This window comes from Copadichromis virginalis, linkage group LG2 (genome assembly GCF_057382275.1).
Source record: "Copadichromis virginalis isolate Kocher_CV1m ecotype Utaka linkage group LG2, C_Virginalis_male_GT1.1, whole genome shotgun sequence".
NCBI classification, from domain to species: Eukaryota; Metazoa; Chordata; class Actinopteri; order Cichliformes; family Cichlidae; genus Copadichromis; species Copadichromis virginalis.
The window spans coordinates 18302568-18323522 of NC_140619.1; the positions used below are offsets into that span (position 1 = coordinate 18302568).

Here is a 20955-nt window from a genome sequence, read left to right on the forward strand (position 1 = left end):
ATTTAAGACATAAGTACTTAAAAACATGTTTAGCCCTATTTTTTTTTTTTTTTTTTTTTTGTCAATACGTGACGTCATGTGGGCAGTCGGTCGGTTGCAGCTAATAGCTTTTTTTATTTATTTATTTTTTTTTATTTTGTCCCGTTTGGATATTTAGCCATCAGAATTGTTGTCTTAAGGCCAAGAAAGATGCCAAGTGGATTTATTTTACCAAGTGGATCATCATGGCCTTGCCATATTGGTCCATTTGATTGACCTTTATTATAATTATGTATTTATTTTATTTTCGGTTGCTACAAACAGGACAGACATGACTGGGGGATAGGACAGGGAGAAAGAATGAAAGAAAGAGAGGGAAAGAAAGAAAACCAGAGGGGAGAAGAGACGGTGACAAAGGGGGCAAGAAAGAAAGAAAAACAAACAAAACACCTGGATCACCTGGGCCCTATTTCAAGAAGCCGGTTTAGAAAACTCAGAGTGAAAAACGACACTCAGGGTTGAGTAACCCTGAACTGTCCAACTCGGAATATTCGGTTTCAGAAAGGCTGATAACAATTAGTTCAATCAACGCGGAGTTGCTTTAACCCCAAGTTAAGCGCGCGCACGAGGATACATAAAGCCCTGATTAGTGGAGCACAGATTAAGCGAGTCACCATGGAGACGGAGGGAAAGAAGGCGCGGTCAATGTATTTTACAGCGCTTGAGGCCGAAATTCTGATGGCAGCATATGCCGATAACATGCCAATTTTGCGGAAAAAAAGTTACACAGCCTCAGCTGCAAAAGAAAGGGAGCATGCATGGCAAAACATAGCCGACAGAGTCAATGCGTGAGTTTTAATTTAAACATTGATCTAGGGATTTCCACCCATTTAACACGTTATTTTATCATATGTTATTTTATTTGTTATTTTATACATTTTATTTTGTGACGTGATGTGAGCGCAGGTGCAACCCAACAGGCCCCAAATGTGCCTGGCAGCAAGTAAAAATGAAATATAAAAATATAGTCCAAACAGGTAAGGTGTAATTGTAGTATGAGCCATAGTGCTTGGTCTGTTTGTCCTATGTAAATCAATTGCAGTTAGAGGCTACATTAATTTTCTTTCTGTAAGCACTTATTGAAATTATCTGAGCACATTACAAGTACATATTTGCTTACTCTGTATGCTCAAATGTGACCCCGTTATAGCCAACAGAAAAAAAGCGGAGGCCTGAAAAACACCACCACTCACAGAGGCTGAGCAGTTGGCCCTCAGCCAAAACAGTGGGCGCCCTGTGGCTGAAGGCATCTCTGCGGAGACATCCTCTGAGTTAATAACCCCGCAAGACACAAGTGCCTACATAGGGGGTAAATTCAAAATAATACATGATGTGCATACATCCTTTCTTCACAGTCACCTTTGCAGTGCTACTCATTCATTTGATAAACTCTTTACCATAATGGATTATTTTGTAGTGAAGTTATTTTCCTACTGATTTTGCCTTCCCTCAGTCTTGGTTGTCTTTGAGAGCATAATGACAATGAAGTGTAAGGTGATTGGTATGTTTGTTAATTGCCATTTGGTCCCTTGTAAGTTATAAGTGACCTGTATAAACCTCATATTCTATCAGTTGATGGTGGTGGTGTACTGCATCTGGTGCAGCCTCCTGTTGAGCCAGACCAACATGCAGTTGTGAGTAATACTCCACAGATTATATGAGTTTACAGTAGAACAGCAATGTTGTTTATTTCCCTACTACAGGAAAATAATGAAGAAACATTGACAGCTGTTACAGAGGAGGAAGCAACAGAGACACTTTATGAGGTTTACATCTTTTAATACTTTGTGTACAGGAAATACAGGCGACCAATAAAGCCAGTTGAACAAAAAATCTGTTTATTCTTCTTTCAACATGTTGAGGTGATGGGTCAAAGGAAATGATTGTGACATATGGTGTCTCTGACTGCGCTTCCATCTTGTATGTCTGTGGGAGGGTCAGGATGTTCATGGTTTGGATCACTGCTGATGTTTGGTTCAGAAGGACAGTGTTCTCCTCTAATTGTGGCAATGTTGTGAAGAATCACACATGCCACAATAATGTCACATGCCCTTTCTGGGGTGACCCTGAGTCTTTGCAGGCACTGGAACCGGGCCTTAAGCATTCCGATAGTCATTTCAATTCTGGCTCTTGTCCTGCAATTAGCCAGATTATATCGCTGCCGTGGGCCCGGTTCAGGGTCAGGGTAAGGGGTGAGCAAATAGGGTAAACATGGATACCCCCTATCACCAAGCAAGTAGCCAGTGAACTCTCCTAAGACAGAAGGATACACTTCAGTTCAAATGTCCCTGAAGCAATTGGTCTTTATATATTTTAAAGTATTCTCAACTCACCATGTCCAAATTTTGTGCTCAGTGTACATTCACGGAATATTTGTGAGTCATGGACAGAGCCTGGCCACTTGGCTTCCACATTTGTGATAATGTTGGCAGCATCACATATGATCTTCACAGTGCAGAGAACACGAATTAGCATCCATTACTATAATGAAATAATTTGTTAGTTTGAAATGCTACAGGGAACTATGTACCTGTACATTGATGCTGTGGAAAGACTTCCTGTTCACATAGTCTCCTTCATTTACTGAAGGAGCAATGATTGGAATGTGAGTGCCATCTATACACGCCTGGGAACCCTGAAAATAAATGTAAAATTTAAGTAGTAGTCCAAGTATCACCACATCATACATTACGTTTTGGTCACCCTGATACCTGCAATTTTGTGGAATCCCTCTTTGATAAATCTTGTGGGTCTGTGACCGGGGAACACCACAAACGAGTACAGGAGACGTTTCAGTGCAACTGTAACATTCCTGACTGCCCGACAGACGGTAGCCTTGGAAGCGTGCTCAGCGTCATCAATATTATACAGAAAGCTCCCGTTTGCAAAAAACCGAAGTGCAATACAAATAATATGTAATGAACTGAGAGCATGTCCGCGATGTGTCACATGCGTAATATATGGCCTGAGGATGTTATTAAAATAAATTATAGATTGTGCTGAAAAACGGTAACGTTCGCACAGAAAATCATCAGGAAATGATAAGATGTCCAAACGCGCTCTGATCACTCTCTCCCGGTGGAGAGCTCTGCGGAGAATTTGGGCTTCACGATCTACTGGCTCTTCAAGGAAGGAGCACGCCATGTCCGACACTTCCTACTGTCAGGTTTCCGACAAAGGGGCGGAGACAGTCAGGGTTAGTTGTAGTAAACCTGCTAGGGGGCAGGTTAGCTTCACGGCGTGTGTCGTCATAGTGACTCACTCAGGCTTCAGCTGAACTCGCTTTGTGAAACCGAAAACCCAGAGTTTTCGTTAACTCAGGGTATACTTACTCAGTTTTTCCACTAAACCGGCTTCCTGAAACAGGGCCCTGTATGGAGAAAAAAAAAAAAACAGAAGAGAAAGCAAAGAACAAAGAGCAACATAATAAAAAAAACAATAAACTAGCTAGCAGTAGATAACAGTAGATACTAAATATTAACACTAGCATCCCCCAGGCTTCTACCTTTCTACCTATAAAACCCGAGAGCAGCCAAATGGCTGGTAGGCTTTTAGCTAGGCTTTAGCTTCAGCCAAGTGGAAGCTAAATTGACTAGTCATTCATATGTAAATTGGGTCGTTATCTGGGAATTCTGGAGGGAGGGGAGTGGGGGTGTGTGATTGAGGGCGTGGGGGAGCTGCTAAAAGCTGTGCACTTCCTTTTGTGTTTCATCTTGATGCATTCTCAATCATCCAGGGAAATAAATCTCCAAAAGTCACCAACTTGGAGTGTTTCAGTTTGCCATCTTAGGGAGAAATCAACACACATGGGTGTATGTCCTTTGTTGCTGAGATTTATTGATAAAAACAGTACAAAAAACCAACCATTTGTACACATATTTACAAATGGCCTGCTGAGTGGTGCATGGAGCATGTTCATTGGTTCATGGACCTCCCTGAACTAATGGCATTTATTGCAATTGTCATCTTGCGGGGGATTAACAGGGTTCCATCTCTAAATGACTGCTGGTGGGCAAACCTGGGAAACCCACAGATAATTGGAACTATGGCACGAATCATGTTATAAAACACGGCGACTGGCCAGCGCCGTGTTCCTCTGCGGACAGTGTACTCCCGAACCATCTGGTCCATCACATCCACGCCACACTTTGTTTTGTTGTAAAGGGAGACAGTGTTTGGCTTCCTTTTGGTGGTGTTATCAGTCTGAACCACGCTGTGCATGCTGCTAAGAATATAGACTGTCTTCTTCCGTTTGGCCGCATATGCCGTCAGCGGAAAGAAAATGCAGAGAAGACTCACCACTCAGCAGGCCTTGGAAATGATCCTGACGGAAGTCGACCCTTGTGACTCGGATGGAGAAGACCTAGAAGTTCAGCCGGATTCGGACTCAGAGCTGTCTGATCAGTCTTGCGGTTAGTTTCATTTCATGTTATTTCCTTTTTCATTTCAAACAAGTAAGTGGATGTAGTTAGTAAGTAAGATATTTCAGACATTATTCTGATACAGAGGAGGAGATACTGGAATTATAATTAGTATCTATGCATGCATTTGTGATTTTGTTTGACCTTCCCATTTTGCTCACAATTTGAATTTGTTCACACTGCAGATGAGGAGACTGCTTCTCCACCGAAAAAGAGAGCTTGTTTGGGGACTGAGACAGCGAAAGATGGCACAGTGTGGCGTGAAGAACATGTGGGGACCTGTCTCCCTTTCACCCCAATAGAAGCGTACGCTGCAGATGGAGAGCCAACGGCTAAGGCCAGGAGAAGTATCTCGAGTCGCCTTCAGAGCTTCCTGTGTTTCATCACTCTTGACATGCTTCGTAGCATTCAAGAATGGACTATTCAACATGCACAGCAAACGGAGCATGTTCATTGGTTCATGGACCTCCCTGAACTAATAGCATTTATTGCAATTGTGATCTTGTGGGGGGTTTACAGTGTTCCATCTGTAAATGACTGCTGGTCAGCAAACCTGGGAAACCCACAGATAATTGGAACTATGGCACGAAACCGCTTCCAAAATATCATGCAACACCTACGCTTTGATGACAAGTCCACCCGCTGTGATCGAGCAAAGACTGACAAGTTTGCTGCAATTTCCAGTGTGTGGGGATCATTTGTCACCAACTGCATCACGTGCTACAACCCTGGTCTACATATCACCGTTGATGAACAGCTTTTCCCATCAAAGACTCGGTGCTGTTTCCTGCAGTATATTGCAAGTAAACCTGACAAGTTTGGGATCAAGTTTTGGGTGGCTTGCGACCTAAAATCCAAGTACATTTGCAATGTCTTCCCATATCTTGGCAAGGACCCCAATCGTCCCACTGGGGAGAGACTTTCTGAAAATGTAGTAATGAGGCTGATGGAACCATTCCTAGACAAGGGCAGAAATGTTACCAAGGACAATTTTTTCACATCGCTTTCACTTGCACAAAAACTTCTTAGACGGAAAACCACCATCCTCGGCACAGTCAACAGGATTCGCAGGGAAATTCCTCAATCCACTAGACAGACAGATCGCAATGAATTCACCACTCAGGTATGTTACAGGTCTTTTGTGGTTCTATGTTTATGTGTTTCATTGTGTGTAAAAGGGCTATGGAAATAACAATTTATCTTATTTCTTAGGTGTTTTCAACCTCTGCTGCCACGCTGACGGCGTATGCGGCCAAACGGAAGAAGACAGTCTATATTCTTAGCAGCATGCACAGCGTGGTTCAGACTGATAACACCACCAAAAGGAAGCCAAACACTGTCTCCCTTTACAACAAAACAAAGTGTGGCGTGGATGTGATGGACCAGATGGTTCGGGAGTACACTGTCCGCAGAGGAACACGGCGCTGGCCAGTCGCCGTGTTTTATAACATGATTCGTGCCATAGTTCCAATTATCTGTGGGTTTCCCAGGTTTGCCCACCAGCAGTCATTTAGAGATGGAACCCTGTTAATCCCCCGCAAGATGACAATTGCAATAAATGCCATTAGTGCAGGGAGGTCCATGAACCAATGAACATGCTCCATGCACCACTCAGCAGGCCATTTGTAAATATGTGTACAAATGGTTGGTTTTTTGTACTGTTTTTATCAATAAATCTCAGCAACAAAGGACATACACCCATGTGTGTTGATTTCTCCCTAAGATGGCAAACTGAAACACTCCAAGTTGGTGACTTTTGGAGATTTATTTCCCTGGATGATTGAGAATGCATCAAGATGAAACACAAAAGGAAGTGCACAGCTTTTAGCAGCTCCCCCACGCCCTCAATCACACACCTCCAGAATTCCCAGATAACGACCCAATTTACATATGAATGACTAGCCAATTTAGCTTCCACTTGGCTGAAGCTAAAGCCTAGCTAAAAGCCATTTGGCTGCTCTCCGGGTTTTAAAGGTAGAAAAAGCCAAATGGCGATCCGTGGGGGTTTAAACGATATTGTGCAGCACGCAAGATCGACAGTGCACAATATGCTTTGAGGCAGCAACCAAGAAAGGTGTAGTCCGCGTCTGTGAACACCCGTGTGTACACTTGTGTGGATCAGCATGCTTGTATTCAAAAGTTTTCTCCATGTAACGATCTGCTAGGGAGTGTGGGGAGCCACAGCCCCGTCCCCCAGGGCATGAAGCAGGTATGGAGGAGATCCAGGCCCCAGATATCCAGAGGCCCCAGAGTACGAGGACCCGAGGAGGACCACCAAAAGGGGGGGAACCGTGCCACCCTCCTGGGAAGAGCTGAGTAGAACCACAAACGAGAGGTCACCCAGCAGCTACGGAGCAGAGGCCAGAGGGGGTGCAGTGGCTCGCCCGCGGGCTCTGCCGGCAGCCAGCTGTGCCAGAGAGGACCGAGCTTCAGGCCCAGAGGCTAGAGGCCTGAGGGCACCCCAACCCCTGGAAGGGGCCCAGCCGGGCCACAGGCGCCAGGTCCCGCCAATCGGCCACCAGGAGTGAGCTGGTACATACATGAGCACCCAGCCCCAGTCGACAAGGACCATCAACACACCAACGTCTGAGGGCATCAGCCACCGGCAGGGAGTGTGGTAGATAGATATAGTTTTATTTCAAACATGCCAATATAATTGAAATAACAAAAGAAAAAAAGAGAACAAAAAAACCAAAACTTAAAAATCAAGTTTTCATGTATATATCTTTGTCTACAGAATGCGTGTGCTCAAAAAGGAGGTGAGGGGAGATAGGCCTCCGTACTTTGGAGGGCCTGAGATGTACCCAGAGAGGTTGAGTCTAAGACCCAACCTGACATATAGACACAGACGAACAGGCGCACGTGGACACAAACGTGGATCCCCACCCCATATACACAACCAAATACTCGGCACTCACCCAACGTGTAGACAGACACAAATAGACACTGCACAGACAGTCACACTCCCCAAACATACTCCATATCCCAGGTCTAGGTACCCCCGCCCCCAGAGGGGCAAGCCGCGCCTAGACCCAGGAGATGTAACCCTTCTTCTTGGGGTGGTTGCAGCTAATAGCTAACGAATGTCAGTCTAACTAGTGAAAGAAACAGATAACTCAGAGGAAAGTAAAAATGTGTTTAATGGGATCACTTTTGTGCTGCCCTTAACTGCAAAAATGAGTTTTATGTTAAGAAACTAAAGATATACTGTCCACTTTCACTGTCTGTCTCTTTAGCAGTAGTGGCTCTATGTTGTTTGCCTATCTGCACTTAAATGGGAAAATGTTTGGGTTTGTAAAGCACTTCATGAATGAGGACTGTGTGACCCTGTTTGAGTCAGGTGACAGGTTGATCTGGAGTCAGAAACTCTGATCCAGCTGCACGGAGTGGCACTGACGTGATCAGCACTATTTTATTCATTAAAATCCAAACAGTTTACTACTTACACAACTACACCACAAACATAGCTGAGGCTCTTCCTGAACCACGACTGGGAATCGCATCAGCAGAGTGTCTGCAGCAAATAGATCAAAATGTGCTTTGGACAAAAGAAAAGAAAAGTGGAGGCTCTGAGGAAGACATGGCACAGTTTTTGGAGACCTTCTTTTTCCCCCTCACATCATCTCACTGACTGGAATACTTCATATTAAACGTGAGGAAAAGCAAAGCCCAAATGTAATTGAGGTAACTGTAACATGGAGATTTTTTTTTTCCTGCGGACACGTTGATGGATGTTAAGATTTCAAATAGTCTTTGGTAAAAAAACAGTTTTTGGTGTGATACACGTGTACTAACCTGTTATGTAGTAAACTGTTTGGTTGTGTTGGTAAAAAGAACACTTTATTCCATAGAAGAGTGCTGATTGCATCATGTGAACAGCTGCTTTGTTAGCTGATTGAACTGCTCGGCACATCGGCTTGGTGACGACAAGCTGGAGTCTAGCTTGTTGGTCCGGTGCATCAAACAGGCTGAAAAAAGGCACAAATATTGGAGAATACCAAGATAAAAACCTTTGCTAACCCCTAAGAACACAAAGGTTTGTTATTGTTATATAAAAAACATATTTAGTTTCCAGACTAAACCTGTTTTTAACAACAGGTTAACAGTAAGAAGTTAACTTGTCAACAAGCTTGGAAAAAGCAAGGTGGGATTAAATACTTTATTTTGATCCTCCTTTAGAGTTATTAGATCCACAACTATATGACCTGTTTTCACATCATAATGGCAGAATTGCTTTTCCCACAGATAAACAGACATCAGGCATAAATAATGTTCAATTAGACATCAGGGCCCTGTTTCAGGAAGCCGGTTTAGAAAACTCAGAGTGAAAAACGATACGCAGGGTTGAGTAACCCCGAACTGTCCAACTCGGAATATTCGGTTTCAGAAAGGCTGATAACAATTAGTTCAATCAACGCGGAGTTGCGTCAACCCCAAGTGAAGCGCGCGGACGAGGATACATAAAGCCCTGATAAGCGGAGCACAGATTAAGCGAGTCACCATGGAGACGGAGGGAAAGAAGGCGCGGTCAATGTATTTCACAGCGCTTGAGGCCGAAATTCTGATGGCAGCATATGCCGATAACATGCAAATTCCGCGGAAAAAAGTAACACAGCCACAGCTGCAAAAGAAAGGGAGCATGCATGGCAAAACATAGCCGACAGAGTCAATGCGTGAGTGTTAATTTAAACATTGATCTAGGGATTTCCACCCATTTAACACGTTATTTTATCATATGTTATTTTATTTGTTATTTTATACATTTTATTTTGTGATGTGATGTGAGCGCAGGTGCAACCCAACAGGCCCCAAACGTGCCTGGCAGCAAGTAAAAATGAAATATAAAAATATAGTCCAAACAGGTAAGGTGTAATTGTATTATGAGCCATAGTGCTTGGTCTGTTTGTCCGATGTAAATCAATTGCAGTTAGAGGCTACATTAATTTTCTTTCTGTAAGCACTTACTCTGTATGCTCAAATGTGACCCCGTTATAGCCAACAGAAAAAAAGCGGAGGCCCGAAAAACAGGTGGGGGTCCTCCACCACCACCACTCACAGAGGCTGAGCAGTTGGCCCTCAGCCAAAACAGTGGGCGCCCTGTGGCCGAAGGCATCTCTGTGGGGACATCCTCTGAGTCAATAACCCCGCAAGACACAAGTGCCTACATAGGGGGTAAATTCAAAATAATACATGATGTGCATACATCCTTTCTTCACAGTCACCTTTGCAGTGCTGCTCATTCATTTGATAAACTCTTCACCATAATGAATTTGTTTGTAGTGAAGTTATTTTCCTACTGATTTTGCCTTCCCTCAGTCTTGGTTGTCTTTGAGAGCATAATGACAATGAAGTGTAAGCTGAGTGCTATATGTTTGTTAATTGCCATTTGGTCCCTTGTAAGTTATAAGTGACCTGTATAAACCTCATATTCTATCAGTTGATGGTGGTGGTGTACTGCATCTGGTGCAGCCTCCTGTTGAGCCAGACCAACATGCAGTTGTGAGTAATACTCCACAGATTATATGAGTTTACAGTAGAACAGCAATGTTGTTTATTTCTTTACTACAGGAAAATAATGAAGAAACATTGGCAGCTGTTACAGAGGAGGAAGCAACAGAGACACTTTATGAGGTTTACATCTTTTAATACTTTGTGTACAGGAAATACAGGCGACCAATAAAGCCAGTTGAACAGAAAATCTGTTTATTCGTCTTTCAACATGTTGAGGTGATGGGTCAAAAGAAATGATTGTGACATATGGTGTCTCTGACTGCGCTTCCATCTTGTATGTCCGTGGGAGGGTCAGGATGTTCATGGTTTGGATCACTGCTGATGTTTGGTTCAGAAGGACAGTGTTCTCCTCTAATTGTGGCAATGTTGTGAAGAATCACACATGCCACAATAATGTCACATGCCCTTTCTGGGGTGACCCTGAGTCTTTGCAGGCACTGGAACCGGGCCTTAAGCATTCCGATAGTCATTTCAATTCTGGCTCTTGTCCTGCAATGAGCCAGATTATATCGCTGCTGTGGGCCCGGTTCAGGGTCAGGGTAAGGGGTAAGCAAATAGGGTAAACATGGATACCCCCTATCACCAAGCAAGTAGCCAGTGAACTCTCCTAAGACAGAAGGATACACTTCAGTTCAAATGTCCCTGTAGCAATTGGTCTTTATATATTTTAAAGTATTCTCAACTCACCATGTCCAAATTTTGTGCTCAGTGTACATTCACGGAATATTTGTGAGTCATGGACAGAGCCTGGCCACTTGGCTTCCACATTTGTGATAATGTTGGCAGCATCACATATGATCTTCACAGTGCAGAGAACACAAATTAGCATCCATTACTATAATGAAATAATTTGTTAGTTTGAAATGCTACAGGGAACTATGTACCTGTACATTAATGCTGTGGAAAGACTTCCTGTTCACATAGTCTCCTTCATTTACTGAAGGAGCAATGATTGGAATGTGAGTGCCATCTATACAGCCAATCACGCCTGGGAACCGTGAGAATAAATGTAAAATTTAAGTAGTAGTTCAAGTATCACCACATCATATATTAAGTTTTGGTCATCCTGATACCTGCAATTTTGTGGCATCCCTCTTTGATAAATCTTGTGGGTCTATGACCGGGGAACACCACAAACGAGTGCAGGAGACGTTTCAGTGCAACTGTAACATTCCTGACTGCCCGACAGACGGTAGCCTTGGAAACGTGCTCAGCGTCACCAATATTATACAGAAAGCTCCCGTTTGCAAAAAACCGAAGTGCAATACAAATAATATGTACAGAACTGAGAGGATGTCCACGATGTGTCACATGCGTAATATATGGCCTGAGGATGTTATCCAAATAACTTATAGATTGTGCTGAAGAACGGTAACGTTCACACAGAAAATCATCAGGAAATGATAAAATGTCCAAACGCGCTCTGATCACTCTCTCCCGGCGGAGAGCTCTGCGGAGAATTTGGGCTTCACGATCTACTGGCTCTTCAAGGACGGGGCACGCCATGTCCGACACTTCCTACTGTCAGGTTTCTGACAAAGGGGCGGAGACAGTCAGGGTTAGTTGTAGTAAACCTGCTAGGGGGCAGGTTAGCTTCACGGAGTGTGTCGTCATAGTGACTCACTGAGGCTTCATCTGAACTCGCTTTGTGAAACCGAAAACCCAGAGTTTTCGTTAACTCAGGGTATACTTACTCAGTTTTTCCACTAAACCGGCTTCCTGAAACAGGGCCCAGCTGGCAGTCTGTATGTAACAATACCTTTTCATGCACCACAAAAAATCAACAAAGTTTACTTCAAGGTCTTGGACACAAAACAAATCCCACTTATAAACTGTAATGAGCTTTAGTAACATTAATACTTGTTTATTCTGTCCCAGCAAAATCGAAAGCTGCCTCTGGCTTTGGACCGGGTCCTGAAGGAGACCTGCCCAGCATCCTTAGCAGCCCCCCTCTGTACTTCAAGATTACTTATCCTGAATGACCATACCAAACGCCTCCAAAGGTTTAACTTAATAACTTTATTGATCTTTAAATAAACAAATAGATGAAACAGGGTCACTAGGTTGACTTGCCTTGTAAGTGTAAACCTCTACACCAGGGGTCGGCAACCTTTCTGTTGGCGAGTGCCATCTAAAATTTCCTCAGAAGTCAGTGTGCCATATGATTGCATTAGCAATAAATTTAAAAACACTATATATTAACAGTTACACAATATATAGAACCACTTTATAGAATCATATTTGTTCGCAGATGTTGGCAGCTATCAGCGAATAGTTATCAGCTATTTTGAAACCAAAAAAATACTTTTTATCCAGAACAGCAAATGAACTGTACAACAGAAAATGCAAATGCTATTTATGGTCTCCTCAAAACAATAAGAAAAATAAACTGAGCCAATATGGCATGTTTGTTAATACACATGTTAATCTGATCTCTGGTCCAGAATTCAGACGGCTACCTGAGGACACTCTTCATGTGAGTAAAAACCTGCTCACACAGACATGTAGAGCCAAGTACTGTCAATAAGGCCTCTGCAATGTTCTGAAGACAGTTAAACTTGTCAGGTAGTGATGTCCAGCAGGTGAAAATGCAGCTCCATGAACACGCACAGCTGTGGATTCCAGCTGCTTCGATGTTGCATTAACTGGTATGAACTCAGCCAGTTAATGTGAGACAAATCCAGCTGCTCATTAAAGCTTTCTGGTTTGATCAGAAAATAAACATTGGTCCATACGCCTGAAAGTCCTGAAAACACATTGTGAATTCTGTCTCGAGTCTACGGATGTATCCGTGTATTTCCACGGTGCTGATTGCTGTGCTGAGCGGAAAGCTCCTGAAGCATTTGAAGAGTCGGAAAGCTAACAACGTCCCTCTCACCAGTAGGTTAAATTATTTTTAGCCAATTACAAGTTGAATCTGGTAGTTGGGGTTGTTAGCTAAGATACCGTCATTAAGAAACTGCACAACTAATGTGTCTATGCGAGCTGATTTGCAATGTGCACTGCTGGTGTGGCCATGTTTATTTATTTATTTTTTAATGCACCTTCTCAGATTAATTCACTGCGTGTCGTGCCCAGGGCTGGACTGGGACAAAAAAATCTGCATTTTGACTGGAGACCGGCCCACCAGGTATTAAAGCCATAAAGCCTTTGAATGAAAACAAATGCTGTTGTGACAGTGATGTACAGTCTTGTTGGTATATGTATGATTTCTATACATTTTACATCAGATAAAAACTTTGGTTGTAAGCTTCAGATAATTATTTAATAACAGCCAGACATTTTAAATGAGAATAAGGAAGAAAAGTATATCTTTGTGCCCCCCTTTCCCTGTTAATGCCCTACCTGGCCCCCTGGCAAAACTTTGCTAGACCCGCCCCTACACAGTTACTCGCTGTCAGCTACGTAGAAAAAGGATCCTGGTGTTATTTGTCTGCCAGAAACAGTTCATAACTTCCCCTCAACTCATTCATGTCACCTAAAAGGTAAACCTGTTTCTCCATCACCTGTTCAGCTCTGATGATTCAGTAAGGACATCTCCTGGTTTCATCTTCATGTTTCCCTCTCACCACATAACCAAACCGACATCATGACCAGCAGTTTTACAGCTGTGGCTCCAGCAAACATCAGCTGATACTAGAAATTAATATTAAATCAATTCTAACAACAGCTGATCAAGCTTAAACGTGCTGCTGTTGTTTAGCGCAACATCTGCTGGTTTCCGCTTTCTGGCGCAAAGTGGGCGATAAACAAACAAGAGAGAACAGCCGATCAGCTGATCATTGATCAGTTTCATGATTGAAGTAGGAACAGGAGAGAGAGGGGAGAGAATGAGAGAAGAAGAGGCAGCTGTGCAGCGTAACTGTGATTTGCACAGAAGTCCAATAACAAAACACCACTCGGGTTCAGATCGGAGGGCCGTGACTGGGAGGAACGGCCAGTCACGGAGGAACCTTGTTGTGGTGTTGAGTGGATTGTTTCAGTAAGATTAAAATAACTTTGGATTTCTCTCTTTTCAGCAGTCCAACCATCTGAGCTTCTCACCTTGTGATTGAACAGAGAAAACATGAATCAGGTGCTGACAGTGTTTTTGTGAACATTAATTCCATTTTCATCCTTAGTAAATATCCTCCTTAGTCTTCTTTATAGACAAGGGTAAGTTTAAATGTACACTTTACTTTTTCCTCAGAGAATTGGGTGTAAATTTACTTCTATTTTTTTAATTTAAGGTAATTAACACTGAAGTAATAGTCCTTTGCGTAGGTCTGTTGTCTGCTGGCTTTAAAATTTCACGAAGAAATTGCCTTCATAAACCTAAACATGAGAAAACCAAGACTAGAGACACATTACATCCATGGACCATGAGGTGAGAATAACAGATGACCGGACAGAGGTTAAACTAGCCTAAAACGCAACTAAATCCTGACTAATATGAGCAACACAAGAACTTAACATATTTCCAATATAAGAAATCAAACATTCAGAATAAACTCAAAGTGCTGGGTCACATAGCTGGGCCCTGACAATAGTCTGCTGTGTGCCTTTCTCCTTCTTTCCTCAGTTTCCCTGTCTCCTGTTTGCCTCGTCCTCTCTGTTTCAGCTGATGTTTATCTTATTATTGCTTCGGGCCTCTGGGCTTGTGTGATCAACAGGTTATTTCTACTGCACTGCACTATCTACACTGAGCTATACTGTGGGGAAAAAAACCCAAAAACCCAAACTGCCCTACATATCTGCTTCATTTCTTTAAAGGAATGGCCATGTATGCTTTGCTGTCACCATAGTCTGTATCATTTTCCATAAGGTGCATTTACTAATATCAGCTTTTAGGCCTGAAAGGCCTGCGTACATAATTCAAGGGCTACATTTCAGAGCAGTAATCCCTACAGTTGTAGGGAAACATTTGTCCAACAATGTGGACTGTGCACAAAAGACTCACATAGCAACATGATTCAGCCATTGGTGTTTGACTCCACATTTTGAAACCCCAGCATTAGCATTTTGGCTGTAGCCATGTTAGTGTTTAGACAGTGATATCAGTCAGTGCTGGCAAGCTTGATGATCAATACGGTGGCCCTGAGAGGCCAAACGGACTGCAACTTCAGAAAACACTTGCAAAAAGAAAAATGCTGCAAAAAGAAAAACGCTGCAAAAGCACACAAAGCACAACGGAAATAGGAAAAAAGACAACGGAAATGTTTCTGGGGAGACAATAACCGGATGGACCAGTTGCACGAACCAAAACATGCTAACAAGAGCACTGGGACTGGGAGACACTTCAAAGAAGTGGAGCGGCCAAAGAGTAAACTTTCAAAAGTAAGTTCTAACAGTGGCGTGTCCAGCGGGGTGGCCTGGGGGTACACAGGCCACCCCCCCCAACCAGACTGGCCACCCCAGGTGCCACACCAAAGGCAAAACAATAAAATTCAATCAAATATCAAATGTCCGATTATGTTTTCACGGTGAAGCTCAGATATCCGAGTGTAAGTGAATGCAGCATCTGCTTCTGCGCTATGCAGTGTTGCCAACTTAGCGACTTTGTCGCTATATTTAGCGAGTTTTCAGACCCCTTAGCGACTTTTTCTCTAAAAAAAGTCGCTAAAAAAAGACGTGAAAGCGCATATCGCTTTTACTCTCAACCAGCAGCGGGTGCTGTAACGCAGTCAGTTCTTCTTTTACTCTTTTACTCTTATGCTGTTTTGTGGATCACAAGGTTTAAAATGGTAAATGGCCTGCATTTGTATAGCGCTTTACTAGTCCCTAAGGACCCCAAAGCGCTTTACACTACATTCAGTCATTCACCCATTCACACACACATTCACACACTGGCAATGGCAAGCTACATTGTAGCCACAGCTGCCCTGGGGCGCACTGACAGAGGCGAGGCTGCCGGACACTGGCGCCACCGGGCCCTCTGACCACCACCAGTAGGCAAACATGGGGTTAGTATCTTGCCCAAAAACTACTTATAAACACACACGCACACAAAGTAACTCCACCAGAGTGCCTATTTCGGGTCACTTTTGCCGGTCCAAGCCCGGGTAAAGGAGCAGGGTTGGAATTGTGACATTAAAAAAAACAATAATTGCTAAAAGAAATTTAATTTGTAGTTCTAAATAAACTCTAAATGCATTTAGGACGTTTTTTACTCACTTTATGTCTCTTTCACGATGTTATTTCTCTCTCCAACAACAGAGGTTATAGTTACATTAGCATGACCAATTATGCAAATTAGGTGATGATGTCATTTAGCGACTTCTAGCGACTTTTAGGACAACCAATAGCGATTTTCCTTACTGAGGAGTTTGCAAGACTGGCTATGTGCATCACGTTAGCAAAGGTAGGCGAGCCAAGCACGAAAGACGGCACTCAGGAAACAATTTTTCGGTGAAAGAAAATGAGGACAGAATAAATGTCCCGGTAAGTAATATTAAGTTTGTTGAGTTTAGTAAACTTCGGTGAAATTAGAATACCAAAGAAAAAATAACACTTAAAGAATTATTGCATCCGTTGAATATTTCAGACAGTATGCTACTGAGGGCAGCTAACATAAGAATTATGAGTTATAAGATATAATCTAAGTCGTAACATTGCTGTATGGAGATATAAACCAAGTTTAGGTGGAGTTTATTTTAGTTGTGCTGACTTTTTACCCTCAGTTGCAATAACTCGTACTGCGTTCTAGCCAGCTTGACGGAGTTTTTATACAGCTGGGTGGGTGCTATGATGTTACTGATAGTGAACTTTATTTTATTCATAAGGTTAGTTATTGAGCTGAGAAAGAACAAGTTTGTCCCGTACTTTCGCTATAATGAAAAAAAGACACAAAGCTGGAGTTATTCTGTCGTTACGCTGCACAGCTGCCTCTTCTTCTCTCATTCTCTCCCCTGCCTCTCCTGTTGCTACTTCAGTCATGAAACTGATCAATGATCAGCTGATCGGCTCTCTTGTTTGTTTATCGCCCACTTTGCGCCAGAAAGCGGAAACCAGCAGATGTTGTGCTAAACAACAGCAGCACGTTTAAGCTAGATCAGCTGTTGTTAGAATTGATTTACTATTACTTTCTAGTATCAGCTGATGTTTGCTGGAGCCACAGCTGTAAAACTGCTGGTCATGATATCGGTTTGGATATGTGGTGAGAGGGAAACATGAAGATGAAACCAGGAGATGTCCTTACTGAATCATCAGAGCTGAACAGGTGATGGAGAAACAGGTTTACCTTTTAGGTGACATGAATGAGTTGAAGGGAAGTTATGAACTGTTTCTGGCAGACAAATAACACCAGGATCCTTTTTCTAAGTAGCTGACAGCTGGTAACTGTGCAGGGGCGGATCTAGCAAAGTTTTGCCAGGGGGCCAGGTAGGGCATTAACAGGGAAAGGGGGGCACAAAGATATACTTTTCTTCCTTATTCTCATTTAAAATGTCTGGCTGTTATTAAATAATTATCTGAAGCTTACAACCAAAGTTTTTATCTGATGTAAAATGTATAGAAATCATACATATACCAACAAGACTGTACATCAATGTCACAACAGCATTTGTTTTCATTCAAAGGCTTTATGGCTTTAATACCTGGTGGGCCGGTCTCCAGTCAAAATGCCCGATTTTCTGTCCCAGTCCAGCCCTGCAGATTAATACTGGCAGTGTCACCATGCCAGCTGACTGTATTTCATCATCAGCCAGTGTTGTTCTTAAACAATATTACCAAAGTTTACCATAAGGCAGCATATACAGTGGGGCAAAAAAGTATTTAGTCAGCCACCGATTGTGCAAGTTCCCCCACTTAAAATGATGACAGAGGTCAGTAATTTGCACCAGAGGTACACTTCAACTGTGAGAGACAGAATGCGCTTTACTAACATCCTCCCCTCACCAACCACCTCCACAGACTCCAGAGGACATCCCAGCACGGAGCTAGACCTCCGCACCAGTTTGTCAATCCTGCTCCTGTCCCTGTCTGTGCATCCATGGTGTTCTTGGGATGCAACTCAGTATTCTTCTTCCTCCAAACACGACGAGTTGAGTTTATACCAAAAAGTTCTACTTTGGTTTCATCTGACCACATGACATTCTCCCAATCCTCTGCTGTATCATCCATGTGCTCTCTGGCAAACTTCAGACGGGCCTGGACATGCACTGGCTTCAGCAGCGGAACACGTCTGGCACTGCGGGATTTGATTCCCTGCCGTTGTAGTGTGTTACTGATGGTGACCTTTGTTACTTTGGTCCCAGCTCTCTGCAGGTCATTCACCAGGTCCCCCCGTGTGGTTCTGGGATCTTTGCTCACCGTTCTCATGATCATTTTGACCCCACGGGATGAGATCTTGCGTGGAGCCCCAGATCGAGGGAGATTATCAGTGGTCTTGTATGTCTTCCATTTTCTGATGATTGCCCCACAGTTGATTTTTTCACACCAAGCTGCTTGCCTATTGTAGATTCACTCTTCCCAGTCTGGTGCAGGTCTACAATACTTTTCCTGGTGTCCTTCGAAAGCTCTTTGGTCTTGGCCATGGCGGAGTTTGGAGTCTGACTGTTTGAGGCTGTGGACAGGTGTCTTTTATACAGATGATGAGTTCAAACAGGTGCCATTCATACAGGTAACGAGTGGGGGACAGAAAAGCTTCTTACAGAAGACGTTACAGGTCTGTGAGAGCCAGAGATTTTCCTTGTTTGAGGTGACCAAATACTTATTTTCCACCCTGATTTACGAATAAATTCTTTACAAATCCTACCATGTGGATTCATGGATTTTTTTTTTTTCACATTCCTTCTCTCACAGTTGAAGTGTACCTCTGGTGCAAATTACTGACCTCTGTCATCATTTTAAGTGGGGGAACTTGCACAATCGGTGGCTGACTAAATACTTTTTTGCCCCATTGTAAAGTATTTACTTGCTTTCAGGTTTTATTCAAATGTTAGTCTTTTCAGTTGTTTCCCCACTTTTTTCCTGTTTCAAAATCAAACACCAGTTTGTGAGAAGATTATCTTCTTTTTTTTAATAGGCAGATAAATTTTTACATTGGAATTGGCTAATTTGTCTCTCTCAAATTATGAATTAAAATACATTAAACATCCCCACAAGCTCATAGTCTGTCATTTGTGCTCTTCAGGAGGTCATTCCATCTTGGGTGTTTGTTGAACTTTATTACTAAGACTAATCATCACAATATAAGAAACATGGTTATACATTGGTCATAAATTACTGGAAAAATTATACTCCATTTATACGTTTTAAACAAAAATGTTTGAAAACTGTAAACTTTGTGACAACTTAAATGTTTGGCTGATGTTGCTGCTGTAAACAAAAGACACTCATTACTTACACTAAAACTTCTTTTGTTGATCTGTTCCAGTTTTACAGCTGTGGCTGCACTTGTAGGAAACACCCTCCTTCAAAACTGATAAAGATGGTTTGGTCCAAAATGAAGATGCGTCTGGTCATCATTATACAAACAGCTGTCAAACGGTAAAGCTCTGCAAGTCAAAGAAGCTACATTTATGAGGCCCAATATTATGCAAAATAAGCCTCAAATGTTTCAGAACTTTCTATTTAACAGACTTCAAAGTAGTGAACACAATATCCAGAATGTATGCAACAAAACATAAAGCAAAAAAAACAAATGAAACTCATTTTAGCTCAACTTAGCAGTGACCAAGAATTTTATTTGGCTTAAATTCTCCTACAGTGAATACTTCTGACAATTTTTATCTCCTCCTGCTGTTTATTCCAGGATCCTTTTTCTTTTTCTGTGAATATGACAACAGATGTTTGTAAAATTATGAGAGTGAATGGCACTATAGTTTTTTATACATGTACAAAGAGAAATAACACAAGGAGGGTAATGGCTGTTGGGGAGATCGTGGCTCAAGAGTTGGCAGTTCGTCTTGTAATCGGAAGGTTGCTGGTTCGAGCCCCGGCTCTGACAGTCTTGGTTGTTGTGTCCTTGGGCAAGACGCTTCACCCGTTGCCTACTGGTGGTGGTCAGAGGGCCCGGTGGCGCCAGTGTCCGGCAGCCTCGCCTCTGTCAGTGCGCCCCAGGGTGGCTGTGGCTACCATGTAGCTGCCATCGTGAATGTGTGGATGACTGAATGTAGAGTAAAGCGCTATACAAATACAGGCCATTTACCATTTAATAACTGAATACATAAAATAGTGAAGTACACAGCCTCCACAGCAAATAAAGTATAAGACATAGTTGGTATGCAGCGCTCAACTTTTATAGGCATTTGTCAGGTCCATTCATAAAGAGCACATCACATCATCGCAGTAAGTAAAGTGTTTCTTCGCTGGAGCTAGACTGAAATGATAAATTATGACCTGGTCATGGTCCCCTGTCCTCCTGCTATCTCTATTCTCCTCTTCCCAGTCTAAGTCCGTGTATGTGTATGAGTGTATGGCTCAGTACGTACTCTGCTTATTTCCTCTCAGAGTGGGCGTGGCTTCCTGAGACTGGTGCACCTGTTTCACATTAACACTTTAACTCTAATGTGCACTCTTAGAAATAAATGCCAGCATATTTAACTGGAATGAAAATGTTTACCATTCTGTGCAATAAATCATGTTAATGACTAACAATCGTCTTTTGACCTTTTTACAACAGTCATGTGTTCTGTGTTCATGATAGATTTTAAATGACTGTTTTCTAATGTTTCTGCTGTAGTTCTCATAGGGATCGTTTTCCTGGGAAGACTATGGATAATGGAATGCCCAGTTTCGAGTTGATGACCACTCGTGTCATGTGGACACACAGGGTGAACCCTGCGTTAACTTAACAAGTCGATGCGACCAGTTATCCTGACTGCCACGTTAGGGTAAGCAAATCCAGATACCAGATACCCTTATACTACAAAGTAAGTCTGTGTTTGCAGCTGAGAAGATCTGGAGAAAGAACCATCCATTATTGCTCACTTTGTAAATTTTATCGGTGCATTTCACCAGAGAGATGGCTCCGCTCCACTGCAAGGGCACCCGAAAGTCATTA

The 20955-nt window shown here is 42.7% G+C and overlaps 1 long non-coding RNA gene across 1 annotated transcript; it reads right to left on the reverse strand.

The window, feature by feature from the left end:
* Positions 1-10142: 10142 nt before the first annotated feature.
* LOC146717160 (uncharacterized) lies at positions 10143-11691 on the reverse strand. Its single transcript, XR_014922841.1, has 2 exons — positions 10659-11691; positions 10143-10578 (listed from the first exon to the last, which is right to left on the reverse strand). It is a non-coding gene; the product is annotated as an uncharacterized LOC146717160 (long non-coding RNA).
* Positions 11692-20955: the final 9264 nt, after the last annotated feature.